Raw genomic sequence first — 23,781 nt, 5'->3', positions numbered from 1 at the left:
ATGAATCGCGGGCCCAACTTGCCCCGCTTCCTGAATCGGATGACGCCTTTCCACGGCGACACCTTCAGGAGGACCATATCCCCGACCTGGAACTCTAAATCGGATCGACGCTTGTCGGCATAACTTTTCTGCCGACTCTGAGCAGTCTGAAGCCTGCTCCGGACCTGCTGGATCCTCTCAGTCGTCTTGAGCACCACTTCGGTGCTTCCCATGACTCTCTGGCCAACCTCACCCCAGCATATCGGGGTCCTACACCTCCGTCCGTACAACATCTCGAAGGGAGGGCGGTCGATACTCGTGTGATAGCTGTTGTTGTAGGAGAACTCAGCCAAAGGAAGATAGGTATCCCAGCTACCACCGAAATCCAGAACACACGCCCGCAACATGTCCTCCAAAGTCTGGATGGTCCGCTCACTCTGACCATCTGTCTGCGGGTGAAAGGCGGTGCTGAAATGCAGGCGAGTGCCTAACTCGTCATGGAATCTATTCCAAAACCTGGAAGTAAAACGCACATCCCTGTCCGAGATCACCGATACCGGCACCCCATGCCGTGCCACAATCTCCCTGATATAGATGTCGGCCAATTTCTCGGCCGATATGCTCTCCTGAATCGGAATAAAGTGAACACTCTTGGTCAATCTATCCACGATGACCCAAATCGAATCCACTCCCCGTGCGGTCCTGGGAAGCTTTGTGATAAAATCCATCGTGATATCTTCCCATTTCCACAACGGAATGTCCAACGGCTACATCTTGCCATGCGGCCTCTGATGTTCGGCCTTGACCTTCCTGCAGGTCAAGCACCGCTCGACGTACCATGCCACATCCCGCTTCATGCAAGGCCACCAATAATCCGGACGAAGATCCCTATACATCTTCGTCGCCCCGGGATGAATAGAAAATCGGGACTTGTGCGCCTCCTCCATCAAAATCTGACGCACACCACCGTGATACGGCACCCACACCCTACGGTGTAATGTCAAAAGTCCTCTGCCATCATAATCAAAGGAGGAAACCTGACCCACCACACGCTCGTTCTTCCGATGCTCCTCCTTGATAGCCTCCTGTTGAGCCTCCTGAATCTGCTCCAACAGGGGAGTCACCACAGTCATCCTCAAACAGACGTCCCTGATCGGCACCGTCTTGCGGCTAAGCGCATCGGCCACCACATTGGCCTTCCCCGGGTGGTAAAGGATCTCGCAATCATAATCCTTCACCACATCCAACCACCGACGCTGCCTCATGTTCAGATTCGGCTGATCCATGAGGTACCTCAAGCTCTTGTGGTCCGTGTAGATGGTACACCGAACCCCATAGAGGTAATGTCGCCAAATCTTGAGGGCAAATACCACCGCCCCCAACTCCAAATCGTGCGTCGGGTAGTTCGCCTCGTGAGGCTTGAGCTGCCTCGAAGCGTACGCAATGACATGCCCCCTTTGCATCAGCACCGCGCCCAACCCAGAAATGGACGCATCACAATAAACCACGAAATCCTCTACGCCCTCTGGCAGGGCTAAGATCGGCGCCTCACACAATCGCTGCCTCAGCGTCTCAAATGCAGCCTGCTGCTCGGGTCCCCACCGAAAGACCACGGCTTTCTTCGTCAGCCGCGTCAGGGGCACGACTATCTTGGAGAAATCCTGGATAAATCTCCGATAGTAGCCTGCCAATCCCAGGAAGCTCCGAATCTCAGATGGAGACTTCGGAACCTCCCATCTCATCACGGCCTCGACCTTGGCCGGATCGACCAGAATCCCGTTCTGGTTGACGAGGTGTCCCAGAAATTGCACCTCGCGCAACCAAAACTCACACTTGGAGAACTTGGCATACAAGCTCTCCCTCCTCGGGGTCTCTAACACCTCTCTCAAATGCTCCTCATGTTCCTCCCGGGTCTTGGAATAAACCAAGATATCATCGATAAAGACTATCACAGACCGGTCCAGCATCGGTCTGCATACACGGTTCATGAGGTCCATGAACGCGGCAGGAGCATTGGTGAGCCCAAACAGCATCACCACGAACTCGTAATGGCCATAGCGCGTCCGAAACGCGGTCTTCTGCATATCTTCCTCCCTGACCCTCATCTGATGATAACCCGAACGCAAATCAATCTTGGAGAACCAAGATGCGCCCTGAAGCTGGTCAAAGAGGTCATCAATCCTCGGAAGCGGGTAACGGTTCTTCACCGTTACCTTGTTCAGCTCCCGATAATCTATACACATCCGATGCGACCCATCCTTCTTCTTCACAAACAGAATCGGGGCTCCCCAGGGCGAACTGCTCGGCCGAATAAATCCCTTGTCCAGCAGCTCCTGCAGCTGCGTAGACAACTCCTGCATCTCGGGAGGAGCCAACCGATATGGTGCTTTAGCTATCGGAGCCGCACCGGGAATGAGGTCAATCCTGAACTCCACCTGTCGCTCCGGAGGTATCCCAGGTAGTTCCTCCGGGAAAACATCAGCAAAATCTCGAACCACCGGGACCTCGCTCACGGTCGCCTTACCCGCCTCCCGGGTGTCCATCACGTACGCGACACAACCCGCGCATCCCTGCTGAAGGTAGCGCCTAGCCCTCGCTGCTGAACATACAGTGGGTCCACACTGCGGCCGCTCTCCATGAATCACTAACTCTCCCCCGCTTGGGGTCCTGACTCGCACTAGCTGCTGTGCGCAATCTATCACTGCCCCATTAGGGCTCAACCAATCCATACCAATAATCACCTTGTTCCCACGCAATGGAATGGGAACCAAGTCTACCAGGTAACACTCCTCAAACAGTCGCAGAACACAATCTCGAAACACCATCGATGCTCGCACCGATCGATCGTCAGCAATCTCTACCTCTAACGGGCAATCTAACTCGCCTGAAGTCTCATGAAATCTCTTGCTAAGAGCAAGAGAAACGAACGATCGGGATGCACTCGAGTCGAACAATACCTGAACCGGGATGCCGTTCACATGGAACGATCCTATTACACATGTATACACACGGAGCACATATCAATATCATAACAACGAAAAAATAAAAGATAGAAGGAAGGAATCATACCCGTCACCACATCGGGCGCGGCGCGTGCCTCCTCAGCAGTCAACTTAAATGCCCGACTCCTCACCACTGGAGCCTCTGCCTTGCCCTGACGGCCATCCGTGATCCGCAGGGTCGCCGGAGCTGGCGCCTTCACTGGCGCTGAAACTGTCAACATGGGGCAATTGGCCTTCTTGTGGCCCCTCTGGTTGCAGTGGAAACACAGCAACTCCGATGTCTGAATAACTGTCGCAGGAGCAGTGCAATCCCTGCTGATATGCCCAAACTTGCCGCACTTGTAGCAACCTGACGATCCCATCCTGCACGCCCCCTCGTGCGGCCTGCCGCACCTCCTGCAGCGGCTCGGTCCCGACTGGCCTTTTGGCCTCCCATCTGATCCCTTGGGCTTCTTCCCCGAAGCCCCTGATGCCTGACCATCCTCAAGTTTCCGTTTCCGGATGTGCTCCAAATCTATATCTCTCTCTCTAGCCCTGGCAATCATGGAGTCCAGGGTAGGGCAAGCCGAAAAGCTAACATGCTCCCGAATGTCAGCTCGTAGCATATCATGGTAACGAGTCCTCCTCATATCCTCGTCACCTGCATACTGGGGCACCAATAAAGCCCTCTCCCGAAACTTGGCGGTGATCTCCGCCACGGTCTCTGTCGTCTGCCTCATGTCTAGAAACTCCCTGGCCAGCTGTTGAAGCTCGACAGCTGGCGCAAACTCTGCCCTGAACCTAGCCACAAAGTCCGACCAGGTCATTGCCTCGATAGCCGAGGCTCCCAACGAGTCACCCACTGACTCCCACCAATCTCGGGCCCGGTCCCGTAAACACCCTGCTGCGTACCTCACCTTCGACCCCTCGGGGCAGAAGCTGGTCAACTGGGCGGACTCGATATCCGCAATCCACCGCCTGGCGACAATGGGGTCCTTCACCCCATGGAAATCCGGCGCACCACTGCCCCTGAAGTCCTTGAAGGACAGTGTGCGAGATCCCGACTGGCTAGAGGCCAAGTCGCTCCTGAATGCCCGTAGGCGATCCTCCATCAACTCCACGATCCCTTCGTTGATCGACCCAAAGATGATGGGGGTCGACTCAAGGATGCCCCTAGTGATCTCCGACGTGATGAACTCACGTAGCCTCTCCTCAATCGGCTCGGTGCCAGATCCCGAACCTGACCCCTCTCCTGACCCGCCATCTGTCGGTCTCGGTCGAAGTACCACCATTCTGCAAAACATCATAATAATCATTAGTGGTACTGCTACTTTCTGAGGGATCTCAATTACTTACAGGTTCCTTGGTCTCGTCTTGGCCTTCCTCGGCTCGGGTACGGATCCTCTACTTTCAGTAGTACGGGCCCATACTACCTTCCACATCTATCCGTACCTTCTCCGAGGAATTCCTCGACTCCACCAACTCCCCTTTACTACTGCTACTCTCTGTTATTCTCATCCTAGGCTTGCCCTAGGGAAAACTCAAGTTCAACACAACTGGTCCTCAACTGCTGTAGGTCTCCTCATAATGCCAGTTAGCCACCACCTAAACACCATCACATGTGATGAGGATTAGATAATCCTTCAAGTAAAAGGTCCGTCCCTACAACGGTTGGACTCAAACAAGAGCTGCGCAATAGGGCCAGTTCCAACACTTTGGGATTATTCAACCCTGATTACATGTGGTGTGACGTGTTTACCTAGTGGCTCACTCCCATTACTCAGAATCCCACCAAGCACGAAGCAAGCAGCATTCGGATAAGGAAAAACAGACTCAAGCCAAAACTGTTCTTAGAACAAGAAATGACACTTAACATAGGATGCTAAGCTCATACTATCAGGCATAACCTAAACAGGCTATCCTACTGCTGTCTACTCAATTCTAGCATGCAATATTCAATAAGCTGTAGCAAATAAACAGGCACATAAGGCATCACTCCTAGATCCTTAGCCTATTCTAGCATGCAATATTCATAAAGCTGATAAACATAACATAAACTTGTATGGGTACTATGGGGAATACTTACTTGAGCTCGGCCGGTCGCGCACGTCACACACTTTACTCTTTCTTGTGACTCTTTTCCGGGTTTTAAAGAACAATTTCTTTTGGAAAAATCTTTCAATCCCTCGATTTGAGTCCAAACACTCCCGAAGGCGTGTCCGAATCCCTCAAACCAGGGCTCTGATACCAACTTGTAACGACCCAATTTTTTTTTTTTTACGTCCGAAAATTTCATTTTTAAGGTATTACTTTAGAAAACATTAATAAATAAAAACATTGTTTGTTCACACCATAACACATCGCAACCATGTTCTAAAAAGTCAAACCATACATCCCATCAAAATATCAGAGTACAATCCCAGTAAATCTCACAAATGCGGAAACCGAAGAGTGTGTGTATGACGTGCCGCTACCGTGCCGGCTCCTTCCCCTTCGATGCAGAGGTACCTGAAAACAAAACTGTAAACGTAAGCACAAAGCTTAGTGAGTTCCCCCAACGTACCGCATACCATACAAACACATAACATACGTACTGCCAGACTATTCTGGGGTGCCTGACTACCCGGTACGGCCATTTTGGGGTGCCGAACTACCCATACGGCCATTCTGGGGTGCCGTCTGACCCGTGTCAAGCCGTTCTGGGGTGCTGACTACCCATGTCAAGCCATTCTGGGGTGCTGACTACCCATCGGTCCTAACAACCGATCCTCGGGGACTATTTCACCCCCTACTACTACGATCACATATAACATAACAAGCCAGCATGCAAACATATCATCACATACTGTCAGACGTATCTGGGGTGTCTGACTACCCTTCGGTCCTAACAACCGAACTCTACTACTATCACATACAACATATCATGCTAGCATATAACATATCAGGTAATAGCAAACTTAGATGATATCACAAAGACAATCATCTACCATACATCTCCTACTGGTGGGTCGGCATTGTGGCCTTAGACCCACTGCTACTGGAAGGTAACTCACCTCAAAGTAGCTGCTGAACTGATCGGGAACTAACTGACTGCTGCTGCTCCGGGAGTCCTCCGGCTGCAATTCCCACAACATACTCAATCAAACACTGCTAACTGTCCTTTAGGTAAAATGACCATTTTACCCCTGGTTTAGCTCTAAGCCAATGCTAGGGTCAACTTTCAGTTGACCCGACTCGCCGAGTGGATCACCACTCGCCGAGTCCCTAGCAAACCAATGTCCTGGGTCCCTGGTTCTACTCGTCGAGTCGGGCTATGACTCGACGAGTTCACCTTCAAACTGTCATTTAACTCCTTCATCCTACTCGCCGAGTTGTATGAACAACTCGTCGAGTTCATCTTCATCCGATGAACACTTTATGCTAAGACTCGCCGAGTTGTATGAACAACTCGCCGAGTCTGTTCTTGATCTACGAAGATTGCCTTGGACTCGCCGAGTCAGGGCATTGACTCGCCGAGTCCTAACATGGGTGAGTTCAGCTCCCAACTCACCGAGTCACCCCCTGTGACTCATGGCTCAACTCGACACATGATGAAGGAACCAAATCGGTGACTCGCGACCAGACTCGCCGAGTCACCTATGCGACTCGCCGAGTCGTCGCCATGCACTCCTTAAATATACCGATTTGCTCGATTCCAGTCCATGCCATTCATAGATCTGGACTTCTAGGACACGAATCACACGTAAAGTTTCCAACTTTACGTGTGGATATTCACCAATATGGATTATAGGGCTCAAAATGTCTCAAAAGGGTAGATCTAGGGCTAACAAGCCTCATGGGGCCAAAAAGCTAACAGATCTGAGCTCCTAGAGCTCAATCTTGCATAGATCCAAAGGCCAAACGCCTTATTACGACATATAATGCACATACAAACTTGGGGAATTGACCAAGAAGGACCCAAATGAAGTTTTAAGCATAGAATCAAGGGGAAAACGGGTTATACCTCAAAGGAAATGTTGAAATAACACAAAGATGGCTGATCTCCTTCTCCTCTTCTTGATCTACTCCTCTTACTCCTCAAAACCTTCAAGAACACACCAAGAACACCTCAAACTCTCAAGGAAACAAGGGAAAACGATGTAGGGGGAGTTCTGGGGGTGAATGGGGACGAGTTGGGGCGGAATGAGAGTTTAAATAGGGTGCAAACCCTTGAAACTTAGGGTTTCATCCAGCAGCGGTGACTCGCCGAGTCCAGGATGTGGACTCGCCGAGTCGCCTACTTAAAACGTGTCCTGAGTCTCGTCCCTACTCGGCGAGTCGGACCCTATGACTCGCCGAGTCCAAGGTTAAATTAGGGCAATGCTCAAATAAAATTCACATACCGGAAACCAGGCACTACAAATCTGGTATGAGGAATGAAAATCTTAGAGAAATCCCTGATAAATCTCTGGTAATAGCCTGCAAGACCAAGAAAACTCCTGATATCGGATGGGGACCTCGGCACCTCCCATCGCATAATTGCCTTAATCTTGTGGGCCCTTGTGTTAGGCTTGTCACTTGGACTTGAGAGTTCGGCCTCAAGAGAGCCCATTCATTATTGGGCCTTGGTGGGCCCAATGAGTTTTAGGTTATTGATGGGATAGTTAGTGGACTACCTTTAGACCTAAATAGTGAGGATTTAGACTTAGATCTTAATGGGATAATTGTGGATTTTGGTCCAGTGTTAGAGGTCAGTGCAGCAGCAACATCTATAGGAATTGTTCATCATCTGAGGTGAGTCTTCTCACTATACATACCTAGAGTGGTAATATGAGTTGTGTGACCGGATGGTCTTATGTGTTTATATTGAGTATTGTGATATCCTGCATTATGTCTTTGTGATTTATGTTGTGTATTATTTTGAGCTTACTGAGTTAGGACCGGAGGGTCTACCCGAGCTGTAGGACCGGAGGGTCCTACTAAGACACATTAACTAGAGGGTCTTATTGAGTTATAACCTCGAGTGGCTAATGAGCTGTGTGTGGTATTTTGGGGAACTCACTACGCTTCGTGCTTACCGTGTTATGTATTATGTGTTTCAGGTTCTTCATAGGATCGCGAGAAGGCACCGGTTTGATTGTACACACGATAGAAAGAGTTATGTTTTGAGGATCTTGGGTTATTAATCAAACAATTGTGGTGTTGCGTTTTGTTAATGAGATAATTGGGATTTTTGTGAAATGTGTTATGAGAATTTTTGTGATCTTAAAAATGAAAATTTTGTTTGAAAATTTACGGTGTTACATGAAAATAAAATAATGCTTGAATCCACTAAGACTTGTGACTGGGAAGTTGAGAGGTCATAGTGAACAAGTTCAAACACACAACTAGTTTTGGTACTTTATAAGCTAAAAATAAATGATAGTATTTTTATAATTGACATACATGAAATAAGAAAAAAAATATGACTTGAATTAGAAATAAAGTTTTGCATCATAGTTTTCTTTGTAATTCATAATTGTAAGCAATCTACAAATGCAGTTAAACAACTTTCATCACGTACTTAATAATACATTTTTTTAACGGAAAATCTAGTCTAGTATAAATTTTACCTATGAACCAGACAAGACTTGAACCCCCACCTCAATGAGGGAGGCAACATTGGTCTCATGGAAAAAGGATTTTTACAAAATTCAAGAGTGAGGTGCATATTAATTTATACTTGGTCTAAGAGATCGTGGACAAATATTTTACAAACTATTACATGACTTAAACTCGAGCAAACTACAAATGTTCACAACAAGAGTTAATAAGGAAGAACCTGACAAACTCACTTAAACTACATATGAACAACTTTTCTGAAGACAAAGAAGAAACTGGAACTTAAAAAAAAAAAAAAAAAAAAAAAAAAAAGTATAGACTCAGACCACGCACAATGAAGACAACAAATGAAATGTTAATAACATTTTTATGAGAAATCATGCTGATTTCAAACAACTGAGACTATAAGAAGCACCATCCAGGTGGCCTAACGGTGATCACTTGAGAGAAAACACTTCAAAAGGAGGAGTTTCCCCATATTCGACTTCAACTTTGGGGTGACCTACTATTATAAAAAAAAAAAAAAGAGAAAAAAGAAGCACCTTACAAACTTAGCGTGGTTCGTTTTCTTGAAAAGCCATTTCTGTAATACCCGAGTAAGATTCCCATTCGTTAGTACTATATGGAATTAACGGGACATCATAAAGATCAGATTGCTCCCCTTCTATGATTAAGCTTCTTGATTCTTCGGGTGTTTGTTGTTTAACCCATGGATGAGTAGTAAACTTCCTCAGGCCCTCTAGCTCCATTGCCACCTCTCTCATAGTAGGTCTATTTTCTCCTAGTAAGTCGAGGCATCTCTTTATGAGCTCAGCTACTGCTTGCAACTGGTCAAGAGTCCCTTCACTTAATACTCGTGGCTCAACAATCTGAAAGAAACGGTTTTCTTTCATGGACTTGATAAAGTAGGTTGCTAAATTCTTCTCCTCATTGATTCTACTTACACAAAGGGGTTTTTTCCCAGTAAATAGTTCCGCAAGGACCATACCAAAGCTATAAACGTCACTCTTGTCGGTTAATTGGCTTGTATGGAAGTATTCAGGATCCAAGTACCCAAGTGTGCCCTGAACAAGAGTAGTGACTTGATCGTGATCTAAAGGGACCAATCTTGAAGCACCAAAATCTGATATTTTTGTGGTGTAGTTTTCATCTAATAGTATATTGGCAGACTTGACATCTCTATGTATGATAGGCATTGTAGCTTGTGAATGAAGGTATGCAAGTGCAGATGCAGCTTCAGAAGCAACTCTCAATCGATTCTCCCATGATAACCAACTCATTCCACCTGATTTATGATGAATGTGATAGAAAAGCGTGTTATTGGATATGAACTCATAAACTAGTACTGGTACCTCCTCTTCCAAACAACAGCCTAACAACTTAACAACGTTTCGATGGATGACTTGTGTAAGGATCAAGACCTCATTAATGAATTGCTCTGATTGACTCCCATCCACTATTTTCGACTTCTTTATTGCAACAACACGATTATCTGGTAAGAATCCTTTATATACTACACCATAACCACCTCAGCCAACAATTCGCTCCTCTGAATAGTTGTTAGTTGCTCTTCGGAGCTGTTCAGTGGTGAACATAGTCACGACTTCACTAGTCCCTGTTGCCTTGAGCTTTTGTTTCATAAACACACCCCCATTTTGCTCAAAAAACTTTTCTCGTAGCTTTATGAGTTTCCTTTTCCTTATGCCAAGGAAAATCCCGGTTATCCCAGATAATATAGCTAGCAAGCCAAGCACCAGAGCTACATTTGAAAATAAAGGAAAACTCTTCAACTAATAATTATGTTAACTAGCTTATAGAAGAAAAGTGAATTTGAATGAGAATAAGAGAACAAGCTTCATAAGGAACTGTAAAATAAATCTTCACATTAGAAGTAGTCTTAAGACATTAGATTGCAAAAATGGATTATATATATACAAAGACATTTATATACACTGGTTGTACGTAGTTATTATATGTGACATACCTACAGAGAATATGACAGTTGGAAACTTTGAATCTTTAGCATCAGGTCGACAATCATCTTTTATTTTTCCATCACCAGTGTATCCTTTCAAACAAGTACAGTTGTAGCTCCCTGGAGTATTGATACAAATACCATAACAGGTGATGTTGCTTTTATCCTCACACTCATTGATGTCTAGCAAGAGATATATATTCACATATTAAAAAAAAGACAAATACCATAACAGGTGGGTTGTGTGTTTTTTTGACTTTTTCTTTGGAGAGAGAGAGAGAGAGAGAGAGAGAGAGAGAGAGAGAGAGAGAGAGAGAGAGAGAGAGAGAGAGAGAGAGAGAGAGAGAGAGAGAGAGAGAGAGAGAGAGAGAGAGAGAGAGAGAGAGAGAGAGAGAGAGTATTATTTTTTTAATTGTTAAAATAAATAAACAAATATTAAACTATAAAATAAATGAAAGAAAAATGAAAAATAAATACCACATTTTAATTTTCGGAGGGATTATTTTTACATACAAACAACTCCAAAAAGACCATGAATCCAAAAAACTCGAGGTTTGAGCTAAAACCCCAAAAATTTGCCTACCAAACCATTTTTGCAATTTTGTCTAAAAAAAAAAAAAGAGATATAAAAAATGACACTTGCTTCTGTATTTGAAGATTAAAACTGAAACTGACCTTCGCAGCCTGGATCAAGATAAGGATTTCCCTGGTAGCCATTGTTACAGATGCAGCGATACCCACCAGTGTCTTCATCTTCGCAGAAGCTATTTCCCTTACATTCTGTAGCTTGTGTGCAATTCCTATTGTCTCCAATCACCCAATCAACAACTATGGGAAGATTGTTATCTATCTTAATATCAAGATCCATATTAGACAAATCAGGTACACCACCAAACGTAAAGCTCTCTTCCTCACCAAGAAATGCAAAACCACAAGGATTGAATGAAAACACTCTTGCATGATTATAGAATGAGCCCAGTGAAACATTGTAAAATTTGAGACCTTTTGGTATTGATGTCTGACAACACCCATTTCCTGAACAGTACCCAACAGGTACATCACCTGCTTTTGCTACATAACCCTAAACACCCACTAGTGAAATCGACTCCATTCCTCCCTGTGATTAAAGCAGAATCATCGCACCCAATGACAGTGAACTTGTTCTTCTGTGAAAAAGTGAAAGGTGTGGTCTCCAAGTTAGTCCATGCAATAAGTTCATAAGTTGCTCTTCCAGATTCGTTGTAGCATCTGAAAGCAATCGAATTGGAAATTTTCATCTCGTGTCCTGACATACTGTATATTTCAATGTTCCCTGATCCGATGAAAAGCTTTGGGGGGTTAGAAGTCAAGTTGCAGGTCAGGTCAAATGATTCGTCTATGGAGCACCCTTTGTCTATGCCGAAAGGGTATTCAATTGTCAAGTTCCCGCACTGTGTTCGGCAACCTGGATTTGCTGTCTTCGCCATGGCTGTAGGGGTGAAACGTAAAGCAAAAAGAACAAGGATGATAAGAAGAAGCATGTTCCTATTTTCTTGCGTATGTATGAGCGATCGAGCAGATATCTTTTTTTGTTTGTGTTTGAAACGATTTATCGGAGTATCTAGCAAAAGGTTTTATAAAACTCCCTTTGACATTGCACATATAAAATTCCCATTGACATTGAACAGTAACAAGGTAAGAAATTAGCGACGAAGATGCAGCCAACGATATCGATCCTTTTCAGAGTCCACAATGGCTGCTAGCAAACGTATTAATGGTTACATGGTTTAGATGATATAGATAGGTGAAGTATACAAACAATCATTAAAAGAAGAAGCATCATTTTGCTACTACACCAATGTATTCAATTTATGAATCATACTTGCAACTAGGATGGACAAAGACTAGTAAACAGTCCAGTTTTTGAACAAAAAAAAAAGTTTTTTTTTTTTTTTTTTTTTTTTTTTGGACCGGGCTGATCCGGTCCAGCTTTTCTCAAATTTTCCTGTCTTTGTAGGACGGCAGTCTAGTTAATTTCAGGTGACTTCCAATTCAGTTCAACTTTTTTCTTCAACATACAAGTTTTTCTGTTTAAGGTTCAAAATTTTGATCATTCTATAGAAAAAATATAATCATTTAGTAAATCATAAAATAATAAAATTTAAGAGACACCACAATAAGTTTTTATATAACTAACAGTTACCAATTACAACATAACTTGATCAGAACATGTAAAATGTTATTCAATATCTGATCGTAAATGTGTTTTAATTAAAGAATCCTATGAGCAATATATGTGCTTGACTCAACGATTGGAGTCGAAATTAAAACTATTTATTAAAAGTCGTGTTCAATATATATATATATATATATATATATATATATATATATATATATATATATATATATATATATATATATATATATATATATATATTGTAAAAGCACCACCTTATCGCCGATTGATGCGTTATAATTTAAAAAAAAGTAGTCGATTGATGCCTTATAATGTTAGTGTATGTTTTGTTGTTTCTTTTGTCTATGATATAAATGTACTTTGTTAAATGTTTCATTTAGAAAATCTTGAAAGTTCTATATATTCAAATACTAGGTGTGATAATGAGTTTATTTTAAAAAAAAATTAAATATGAAATTTTAATAATTTGAAAAGTTTGAATTTATATAAAAAATAAGAAAAATTTTGAATTATTAAAATTAATGAGACTTTAATGTATTGCATACATTACATATATAAACTCTTTCTAATAAATACTTTACATATATATTACCTTATATATTAAATGTGGAATTTTCATTTAATAAAATGAAAAATACAATAAAATGACAAGTAGAAAATAGAAAATTTAAAAATTATAGAAAATATCAAGTGTCCAAATGAAGGAGAAGATGACATGTGACAAATAAAACCTTCATTTATTAGAGTAGATGATGTATAATGTATTTGTATTGATCTATACTTTCGTTATGGTATTTGAACCTGTTAATACGAATGAATTACAATATTCTCTTACATGTTATTAGAACATTCTTTACATCGATCCTAAAAAATTTACAATGCAATAAACTCTTTAGAGTTTAATTGATTGCCACATCCTCTATCTATTCTTCATACATTATTACTATTTTCTTTTTCATGCAATGCATTAAACTTTATAAAGTTCAACGAGACATATTTAAATGATGAAATCATTTATTAGAAAACATCTATTTTTCCATTGAAGAGTTCAATGATCATTAAACTCTATATCCATTAGTAAACGCCAACTTGGCATACTACTGGTATAGTTTAATCTATTGAATGTTAATTATGCGTGTCATCTCATTCGATCCCCCCGCTAAATATGCACTGTGGAAGCTCTAGGCCTTCATTGTCAGCCCTCTTTTCCTCCCCTTCTCTTATCTTGTTGACCAAGGCAAGACTCTCAACCTTTTTCTTTATCTCCAGGTCGACTACCTCTTATGTCGATTTCTCTTCTCCAAATTACCTCCCTCCTCATATTTTTTCTTCCTTTTCCTTACCTACACGTCTTTCTTCTTCCTTTCTTCTTAAAAACTATGACTACCTGATGTGTGCAAAAGATATCACCTCTCCAACTTCCCAACTCGAATGAGTAAAGGGATATATATAGTTTTCGAAAATCCATCCTCACGTTGTGATAATTAGAGTCTCATGTCGTGATATCAGTGTAATCCGTGTCCGTCAAGGAAACTAGCTTCCGCGTGTCTATCTTCTAGAATATTTGTAACACCCCAAAATTCAAGGCCAAAATTTCATTTTTAAATGAGTTATTATAAAACCAACAGTATAAGAGAACATCCATAATAACATCCCATGCCAAAACCAATATGTCAATAATCAAAACATGTCATCATAAAATCCTATCATAGTATAATCCCAAAGATCTATTGTGCGGAAAACATAGTGTGATGCGCTGCAATCGAGCCGACTCCTTTCTTTCGAAAACGAAGTACCTGAAACCAAAACTGAAAACCGTAAGCACAAAGCTTAGTGAGATCCCCAGATACCACATACCACACATATCAACTGATCCATACATGCCATACATAACAAACATATCCATAATCAAGTAAGGTGCTATGTGCCAAACATAGTCTTGCTAAGGTGCTATGTGCCAAACATAGTCTTGCTGTTATGCCACGGGCCGCACGTGGTCTTCCTAGTCAAGCTTGGGGCCACTCCTTGGGTCTTACAGACAAGTGCCAAGTACCACCCCTGGTCTTCCATACAAGCATCACAAAGACAACTATACATGCTACTATACTAGGCTACTCAGTATATAGGGTGCCAGGAGCCACCTCCTAGTCTTTCATTCATGTTGCCTAAGGCTAACCCCTGGGTCTTCCTACCAGACATAATGGCATGTTCTGTGCCAGGAGCCGTCTCCTGGTCTTTCATGTATATTGCCTAGGGCTAACCCCCGGGTCTTCCTATCATACATAAACTAAATAGGTCGGCATTGTGGTCGTAGACCCATACAAATAGTGAGGAGACTCACCTCACACTGCCAAAGATTCGCTGAACACTTCTAATTGCTAACCGACACTTCTGAACCGCTGACCCTTCGGCTTCCCGAACTATCAATACCCAAAACAACATTTAGACCATAATAATCCAAAAGTCAACCCTAGTCAAACGTGGTCAAAGTCAACGGTCAAAGTCAACATCCAGTTGACCTGACTCATCGAGTTGGTCTACCAACTCGTCGAGTTCATACTCCGAAAAACAACCCCGACTCCACTCGTCGAGTCTAGCAAGAACTTGACGGGTTCTCCTTCAACCATACAATCGGGACCAACATCAACCGACTCACCGAGTTGTATGAACAACTCGCCGAGTCCATCTTCATAGACTAAGGAGATTGTCTTGGACTCGCTGAGTTCTTCTTTGAACTCATCGAGTACGATGAACTTCATGACCATTATGGACTCAGACTGGCTGGGTCCCTTTCTAATCTCATCTATCACCCTTAACAGAAGCGGTTTAGGGGCAAGAACTGGCCTGACTCGCCGAGTCCCACAACTGACTTGCCGAGTCTCTCTATGTCCAACACTATTCAGACGATTCCATACAAGCTCTAGGCATCCAAGACCCAGATCTAGCCTCCTAGGGTCGGGATGTCACACAAAGTTGCTACCTTTGCACCCTTACATGGCCCTTTTTGCTCAAAAGGCCATAATAACCACTTAATCTTTGCACAGGGAGGTTTGATGGCATAAAACTCACACCTTTATGCCTTTACTTCACTAAACACCCCTAGATCTGAAAGGATCTAGCTTGGGGACGTCTAAATACCACAAGGTATCATTCTTGGTCCATAACTTCATAAAAGGGACAAAAGGAGATCTAACAAACCACAAGGCAAGAAAGGAACTTGATTACTAATATGAGCAGCAAATGAGATGGATCTTCTGGATCTACTCCCCCTCCTTGGATCACCAATCTCCTTCTTCACCTTCCAAGCTCCAAGAACGCTTCAAGACTCACAAAATGGCTCACAAGCTCAAAGGAGACTTTAGGGTTTTGCTCTGGACGTGAGAGAGTATCAAGGGGGCTGGTGGAAGGTCATAATGTTCCTTAAATAGGGTACACGTTCCGCAATTAGGTTTTTTCCCAAACCTGGCCAACTCGCCGAGTTAGTCTTCTGACTCGTCGAGTAGGTCACTAAACCTACGACCAAATCGCTTCCCAACTCGTTGAGTCACCTATTTACTCGACGAGTCACCCTCCTCCTTTGAGATTCCTTCCCTTTCTAAGCCTTTTGAATTCAGGGTGTTACAATATTGCTCTTCGCATCGTGATAATAGATGTTTCACGATGTGACTTTGTTTTTTTTACTAGAATCTTCTTCTTTTAAGATCTACTAAACTCTCGTTTTAGCTCTAGTCCTTCCAAGCTCCAATATTTGTCACTTCTAATCCTTATTCTTCAAGAGTGTCCTATTTGGCTACAAAATGTAAATTAATTCAATAAGTATAACATATCTTTCCAATTAACCAAAATATAACTTAAAATGTATTAAAATATTGCCTAAATACTTGTATAAATATGGAAATATCAAAATACCCCACACTTATCTTTTGCTTATCCTCAAGCAAAACTAATCTTTTAAGTTAAACTTTCATCAACAACATCACATAAGACAATCCATTTAGAACCCAACCATTATACTAAAACCTCAATATGCATATTTTTGTCTAAATTCCTAAATACTTCTCAGTCCTAAATACTCACAATCCTTATAAACCTTCACCCCTTAGTTTATACAACACTTATTTTGCAACCCTCTGAATCCATCCTCAGAAATCTTTCTTAACCTCTAGGTATTTTTAGTTAAGCTACACAAGCATACATAATATATAGAAAGAATTACAACTTTGATACCACAATGGAGCTCTTTGAATTCATCTCTTCTTTGATATTTGCTTTTCAATTTATTTGAATTCAACACCTTTTTGTTTAATTTTTGGTATCTTCAATTTTTGATTCTTCAGAATTTTTGATCTTTCGATCTTCATACTTTAACAGCTCCAAAATTCTTTCGATTTTTTCGTAATCTCTATCTCTCTCTCTCTCTCTCTCTCTCTCTCATATATATATATATATATATATATATATATATATATATATATATATATATATCACTTTTTTCGCTCAAATCCTACATGCTTAAGCAAGGGAGCTTATATATATATATATATATATATATATATATATATATATATATATATATATATATATATCACTTTTTTCGCTCAAATCCTACATGCTTAAGCAAGGGAGCTTAACTTCAACCTTTATTGGTTAGAGACATTAGTCTAAGTGTAATGACTACATAAGTTCTCCTAGTTACATTTCACGTACACGTTGCAAAGCTTATTACACTGTACAAACTACTAGATTATCTTTCATATCTCATGACTTTTCACTAGAAATGGAAAGTCACAAATATACTATAACACATTTTGGCTTAGTTAAACATTTGATCTCGTATTGGATCATCCCACACAATAATAACAACTTAAGTTTTTAATTATTACTAGATTTAATTCTTAGATTATTATTTCAGACCTTTAAAATTTCTTAAATTTTCTAGCAATTTTTAATTTAAATTCCTCTTTCGACCTCGTAGCACACACTTATTTCATACAATGCATTCATTGTATGCATAAAACTATAAAAACAATAAAATGGGAGAAAAAAGAACAGACTCCCTTGAGGTAGCAGTGGCGAGATCAATTTATGATAGTGTGTGAGAAACTCGAACATCTTGAATAGATAACTGGAACTTGGACTTCATTGGTACTCATGAATGTGCCGGAAAGACATGAATCATGAACTTGCATCTTCAAAAAGTGTGGTGCATAAAATCTTCAAAGTAATGCATCTCAATGTGGGAAAGCATACGCCACATTGTAAGTTGAAAGAAGAGAAAGTAAAATGCCATTTGTGATTTCTCACGACGTAAGAAGTAATTTCTCATGATGTGATATTGGTTCAGGTCGTTCTTGAAATCCCGATGGTGCTGGCCCCACGACGTTAGAATTATATACTCACTTCGTGAGAACTGGGGGCTTACAGATTAGATTTCCTCTATAAGTCTTTTATGCATGTAATCTTCACGTGTCTTCTTAATTCATTAAGACCCACTTTTAGTGAACTCTTTGATGGAACTATTTCTTCTCTCTACTCTACCTTCTCTCATATGGATGTCACCCCACACTAATAAAAAATTATGGGCTTCGATTCTTTTCTCTAAAGCTCACGGCTTTTTTCGCTCATTTTTTTTCTTTTCTCTATCGTTACTCTAAGAATTAAGCGAACAAAACAAACCATTGGTGGAAAATAGAAAACAAATACCACACATTTGGTTACATGTTTTAAGACATACCATACAAAACAAAAATAAAAACACACAAAATTAAACGCACCAAAATAATTATAAAAAGAAAATGACTAAAAATGAAAATGATTAATATCAATAATTGTCCCCATCGTCTCTTATCCCACTCGGCCCGACTCCATCTCCTTGTTGCGACCAAACCTCCTTTCATGTCGGTATGTATGGATAATGAGGTGGCATGGTGGGTGGTCTCTCGATGTGAAAGTGCGAAAATAAAACATCCATGGATTGATTGTGATAATTCACACCACTGCGAAGATTATCCAAATATGTACCAACCCAACTTTGAAACGAGTCGGTTGGTACATCACCCTTAAAAGGATGAGCTTGTTATTGTTGTGGCCCCTTTCTCCTCGTGCTCTCACATTCCTTCGCCCCCGCGGTCTGGGCTGCTCCTCGGCACGCTCCAGTGGTTCTTCTTCATCATCTAGAGGTATGACATATCCCCCACCCATATTAACCACAACCCACATAAGACCCAAAATTGAGTCGTTAGATCAGAATCATTGAAGCGCATCAAATTTCAAACAAAAGATAGACTCAAAATTCCATATGAACGTACGAGTCGTGTAACCAAATGGCCTCGCATGATTGGACTACCGACCCTAGAATTTACCGCCTTAGTGCCCAACAATCTCACTAAAATATAAGGGAGATACAAAATATTCCTGGTGTGATAATGCTCCAAAGGTAGAAAAGATTTTGGGATGACACTTTTTCACCATAGTGCTTGTGATTGATGGTGAATATGATCAAAAAATGCAAAAATCTATGAACAGGTGATCGAATATACCCTTCGCGAAAATCCCGAGGACTATATTCAAAATTTGCAATAGTTCTCCAAAATTGCACATCAATCATCCCGATAGTGAAGTCCCGAACACAATACTGTAAAAATAAAATGAAATTTGGTGATTATGTTTCAGCTTCCGTGTATAATCCCATCCTCTAAGCAAACTCAAGTAGGCTGTATTCTCTATAAATGCCTCCTAGCCAAAATGCAAGAGCCCGGTTGAATGTTGGGTCAGTTGTCCGTTCTTCAAAATTAACTATAGCAAAGAAATCCATGGACAATTCCCTAAAAACCGGCTTCTGAATCGAGAAAAGATTTCGCCACCCTTACATTGAAAAGTAGACCCATCTCCTACATATTGTTTTTGCCAAAATCTTTCCAATTCTGCCACTATTCCAACCCTATTAAGCCAGGACAAATCAACAATGGGTGCTAGAGCGAATTCACTATTATATAGCCAACCAAATTTATTTGAGTAGTTGTTCAACATCGATTGTGAAATGTTTTGTGGGAATCGATAAAGCGGGTGGAGGCTAAGAACATCAACATGTTCTTTCTCTTAGGGAAATGCATGTATTGGTCCCATATTACCTGTAAAATAAGCAACAAAAAAATCCATCAAAGTACCACAAATTAAGGAGTTAACCAAAATTCAGAATTTTTTTTGCCTAGTTTTCACGTCATGATGCTGGGACCTCATCGTAATTTGGGTTCGGCAGCAAGGTTAAAATTAAACATCATCTAGGCAAAATCGAACCAAAACAAGCATTAGGTTTCCCAAGGCAGTGATTCTAAGTCCTTTTAACTAACATGCATCAACAATTTCACTGAGAATCGACCCAATTTCGGCAATTACACTTCAAGAACAAACCCTAACTTCTCAATAATATAAATATAAGGAAATTAAAGGTTAATGAATATATAAATCATACCTTTGATGATGCTAACATAAGAGATAATTTGGAAAAGTAGATTGGTGGTCAGAATCGAAGTAAGGGGGATAAAATCTGAAGTCACGACATAATGTTTGAAAAGAAGTGGTCCAACGAAAATGATTACTGATCTTTAAGTTGCACCCGTGTTTTTAAAGCTCACATTGTGAGGTTTTTAACCATCACGTTGTGATTTCTAATGTATCATTTTTATTGGGTTTCTGTAATTGGGCCACAACGTGGTATAATTAGGCCACGTCGTGGTTTAATTTCCAAAAATCAAATTTAATTTTTTTTAATTTAACATATGAATGGGACCCACATTTGATTTTTTTTACTATCTATTGAAATTAAGATAACTATGATGATGACTTATCGTAAAACTTAAATGAAAATGAAAAAACTAATAGAAGAATGAAAATGAAAACTGAGCTCGGGTTGCCTCCCGAGAAGCGCTTCTTTTCATGGAGTCATGAACCAGACTCTGTGCCGCCCTATGTTGTCCCGGTTAGGGTGCGACTTCCCTTTGCGTTTTTTGCTCCTTCCACCTTCTTTTGTAAGCTTGTACCCTTCTTATATATGCTTTTTTAGAATTTTATTTCTTTGTTTTGGTAGTGCCTTTCTCGTGTTTCCGCTTCAACCCTTTACTCCTTTCAGCAAGTTGGGATTCTCGTTCTTCCTTTTGTTGTTCCTTTGCTTCAATATCCATCTTCTCTAAAGTTGTCTTGCTCAAGTTTTGTGTCATTTTTTTTGACTTATTTCTTTGTCATCACTTGAGACCAAAGATTCTTCACATTCTTCATTCACTTGGGACCTTGGTGTTGTAAAGGCGAAAACATCAAAGAACATTGGAATTAATGCTCTTGGCTTGGTACGTTTGATTTCTTCTCTTGTATGAATTTCCTCTTCTATTAATTTTTCTAACTCTTCAAACTCTTTATCTTCATCCATATAGAACACTTTGTTTTGAGCCTTATCCTTCTTGAATTCGTCTTCAACTCCAAATGTCATCTCCTTTTTTGCCACTCGCATGGTAAGCTTTGATTCACGAATATCTACCCAAAGCTCACAAAATATTAAGTAATGGACGTCCAAGGATAATAGGAACATCTTCATCCTCTTACATGTATAGCACCAAAAAGTTGATTGGACAATTAAATTTTCCAATTTTTACTAATATATCATCAATTATGCCTCGAGGATGAGTTACCAAACGATTTGCCATATGAATTGTCATCCTTGTGGCCTTCAATTATGGGATATTAATCTTTTGGTAAAACGAATATGGCATTAAATTAATACTCGCTCCAGAATTGACTAAGGCAAATGTCTTCGTATCATTCCCAAACTCATAAGGAAGTGTAAGGCGTCTGGGATTTCCCATTTTCTTTAGTATTCCCTCCATAATCATCGTTGAACTTTGTTCACTAAGAAATACCTTGGATTTCTTCTCTAATTGTTGGCGAGTGTCTAGTAAATCTTGAAGGAATTTTTCATATTCGGGAACTTTGGCTAAGGATTCATTAAATGGGTTATTGATTAGAATACCCTTGAATTGTTGCATAAAATTTTTATGTTCTTGTTCCAATCGGTGAACTCTAGCTCAAGAAGGAAACGGTAAAGGAGGTTGATATGCTTTGACAAAATAAGATTTTTTTTCCTGACAAGGCCTAGCCTACGACGTGGGGGAAGGATCCTCACGTCGTGAGAACTGGGTATCAGCAACTTCATTTTTTTCTTCCATTTTCTTCCGCTTCGACTGTGGATTGAGCTGCTTTCTGTCTTCTTCTAATGCCTACAAAACCCAGAAATAGTTTCTTCTTCAGTGGATATGGCCATGACATGTGGTTGCTTCTTTTGATCGTGAAATTTATGTGGTAACCGTTCGTGAACTGGAGTGGTCAATTTCTCGAGTTGAGTCTCAATATTTTTTATGGAAGCTTATTGGTTTCTAATTGTAACATCAGTTACATCATGTCGTTTTTCAGAAGCCTCGATGAACCTAGTAAGCATTGAATTTAAATCCACTTTCTTCTCGGGTTGTGGTTGTTATTTTTGGTAGAAGCCTCGTCCGATTTGCCTATAATTTTCTTCTTTTTGTTTCTTGTACTCTTCAATGGGAAATCATTATTTCTTTGGCTTTCTTCGATCTTCATCATATCGGTCTTCACTAGAGTATCAAACTTGCGCTTTCCTATTCCCACTTTTGTCTAAATGGAAATCCTTAGTCAAATGTGGCCCATTGAAATTTTCACAACCCACACATATTGCTTGTTTGGATTAGTCCATCTTCTTTGTTCTTCGATCCATGTTACTCAACATTTCCAAAATAGCCGCCATGTCTTCCGAAGCACCATTTCCGATTCCTGGTGGTTGTCGAGGCCAACACAAATAATAACCCTAAATATTACACACTAAAATAGTGTATAGTGGTAAAGGGATCGAATCCACGGAGATTGGTTCAATTTATGACTCTATGAAAAATCTCTTTGTAAAAATACTTGTAAAATGACAATAAAAATAAAATGGGGGGGGGGGGTTGGTGTTTTGAAATACTTGAAACAAACTAGAGTTAACTATGATTTAAATAGACAAATGCAACAAAAATAAGAGTTTGATGTAAAATCAATAAGGGAGAGATGGTTGACTTAAAGTTTCCTCACTTTGACTTTTGATGAACATATCATTAGAATCCAATGGTGCAATACTTTGATTTAAATCCTTAATTTGGCTATAGTAATCCAAGAAGCTTGAGATTACCTAGACTTTTCTTAATTGTTGAAATGGCTAGAGAAGCTCATAACAATTTCCTTAGTCAAAGTCACTAATCCAAATAGCATGTAATTAGTGAAAGTCAACTAGCATTAAGAACCAAAAGTCACCAAATCCAAGAGGAGTCAATTGCTTTCACTACCATGTTGGAGGAAATGTTTTTATGATTGTGTGAAGCAAAAACAACACAAAACTCACTTGTTGCTTGCTAATTTGAGGATCATTTACTTAATCAAGAAATTAGCCAACTAATCACCACAAACATATTTAAACTCATGAATAAAAACATACTAGTAGTGATAATATGATGAAACACAAAACATTTCCATAAAGATTCAAGAACAAGTTCATAGTTTCTTCAACATCCAACAAAAGTTCAAAGGATTCAACAAAAAGTCAACCAAGATTTGTTTAGCCAAGCATGGCTAAACTCAAAGAAGAAAAGTTAGATGAGATTGTACCAAACATTTTACAATAATCAAGAGATGAAATCAAGATGTTCTTGAGGTGTTCTTGGCCTTCAAAAGCACTCCAAACTCCAGAGAGAAAGTATGAAAATCAGACCTCCAAGATTAGGATGAAGAGGCACACCAACCTTCCCAATATAGAGCTCTAAGTAAAATCCCAAAATTGCCCTTGTCAGGAATCCACGCGGGCCGCGGGGAATCTTACGCGGGCCGCGGGCTCTGACGGGAATTTTGGGCTTCTCAAAGTCTTGGGCCCCCACAGCTAATCCATTGGCCCAGTTCGAGTCCAATCAGCTTCTATCCCATTTTTCTTCAATATTTCTTCAATTTGAGCCCAATTTGTCTTTCCACATCACTCAAAACTTCCGCAAACTCCTAAA

At 40.8% G+C, this 23,781-nt stretch overlaps 1 pseudogene; it reads right to left on the bottom strand.

Moving 5' to 3' along the window:
- Positions 1 to 8,129: 8,129 nt before the first annotated feature.
- LOC111882710 (wall-associated receptor kinase 2-like) lies at positions 8,130 to 12,357 on the bottom strand (annotated as a pseudogene).
- Positions 12,358 to 23,781: the final 11,424 nt, after the last annotated feature.

This window comes from Lactuca sativa, chromosome 9 (assembly GCF_002870075.4).
Source record: "Lactuca sativa cultivar Salinas chromosome 9, Lsat_Salinas_v11, whole genome shotgun sequence".
NCBI classification, from domain to species: Eukaryota; Viridiplantae; Streptophyta; class Magnoliopsida; order Asterales; family Asteraceae; genus Lactuca; species Lactuca sativa.
Note: the sequence above shows the minus strand (reverse complement) of the source record. Positions and strands in the feature narration are given on the sequence as shown.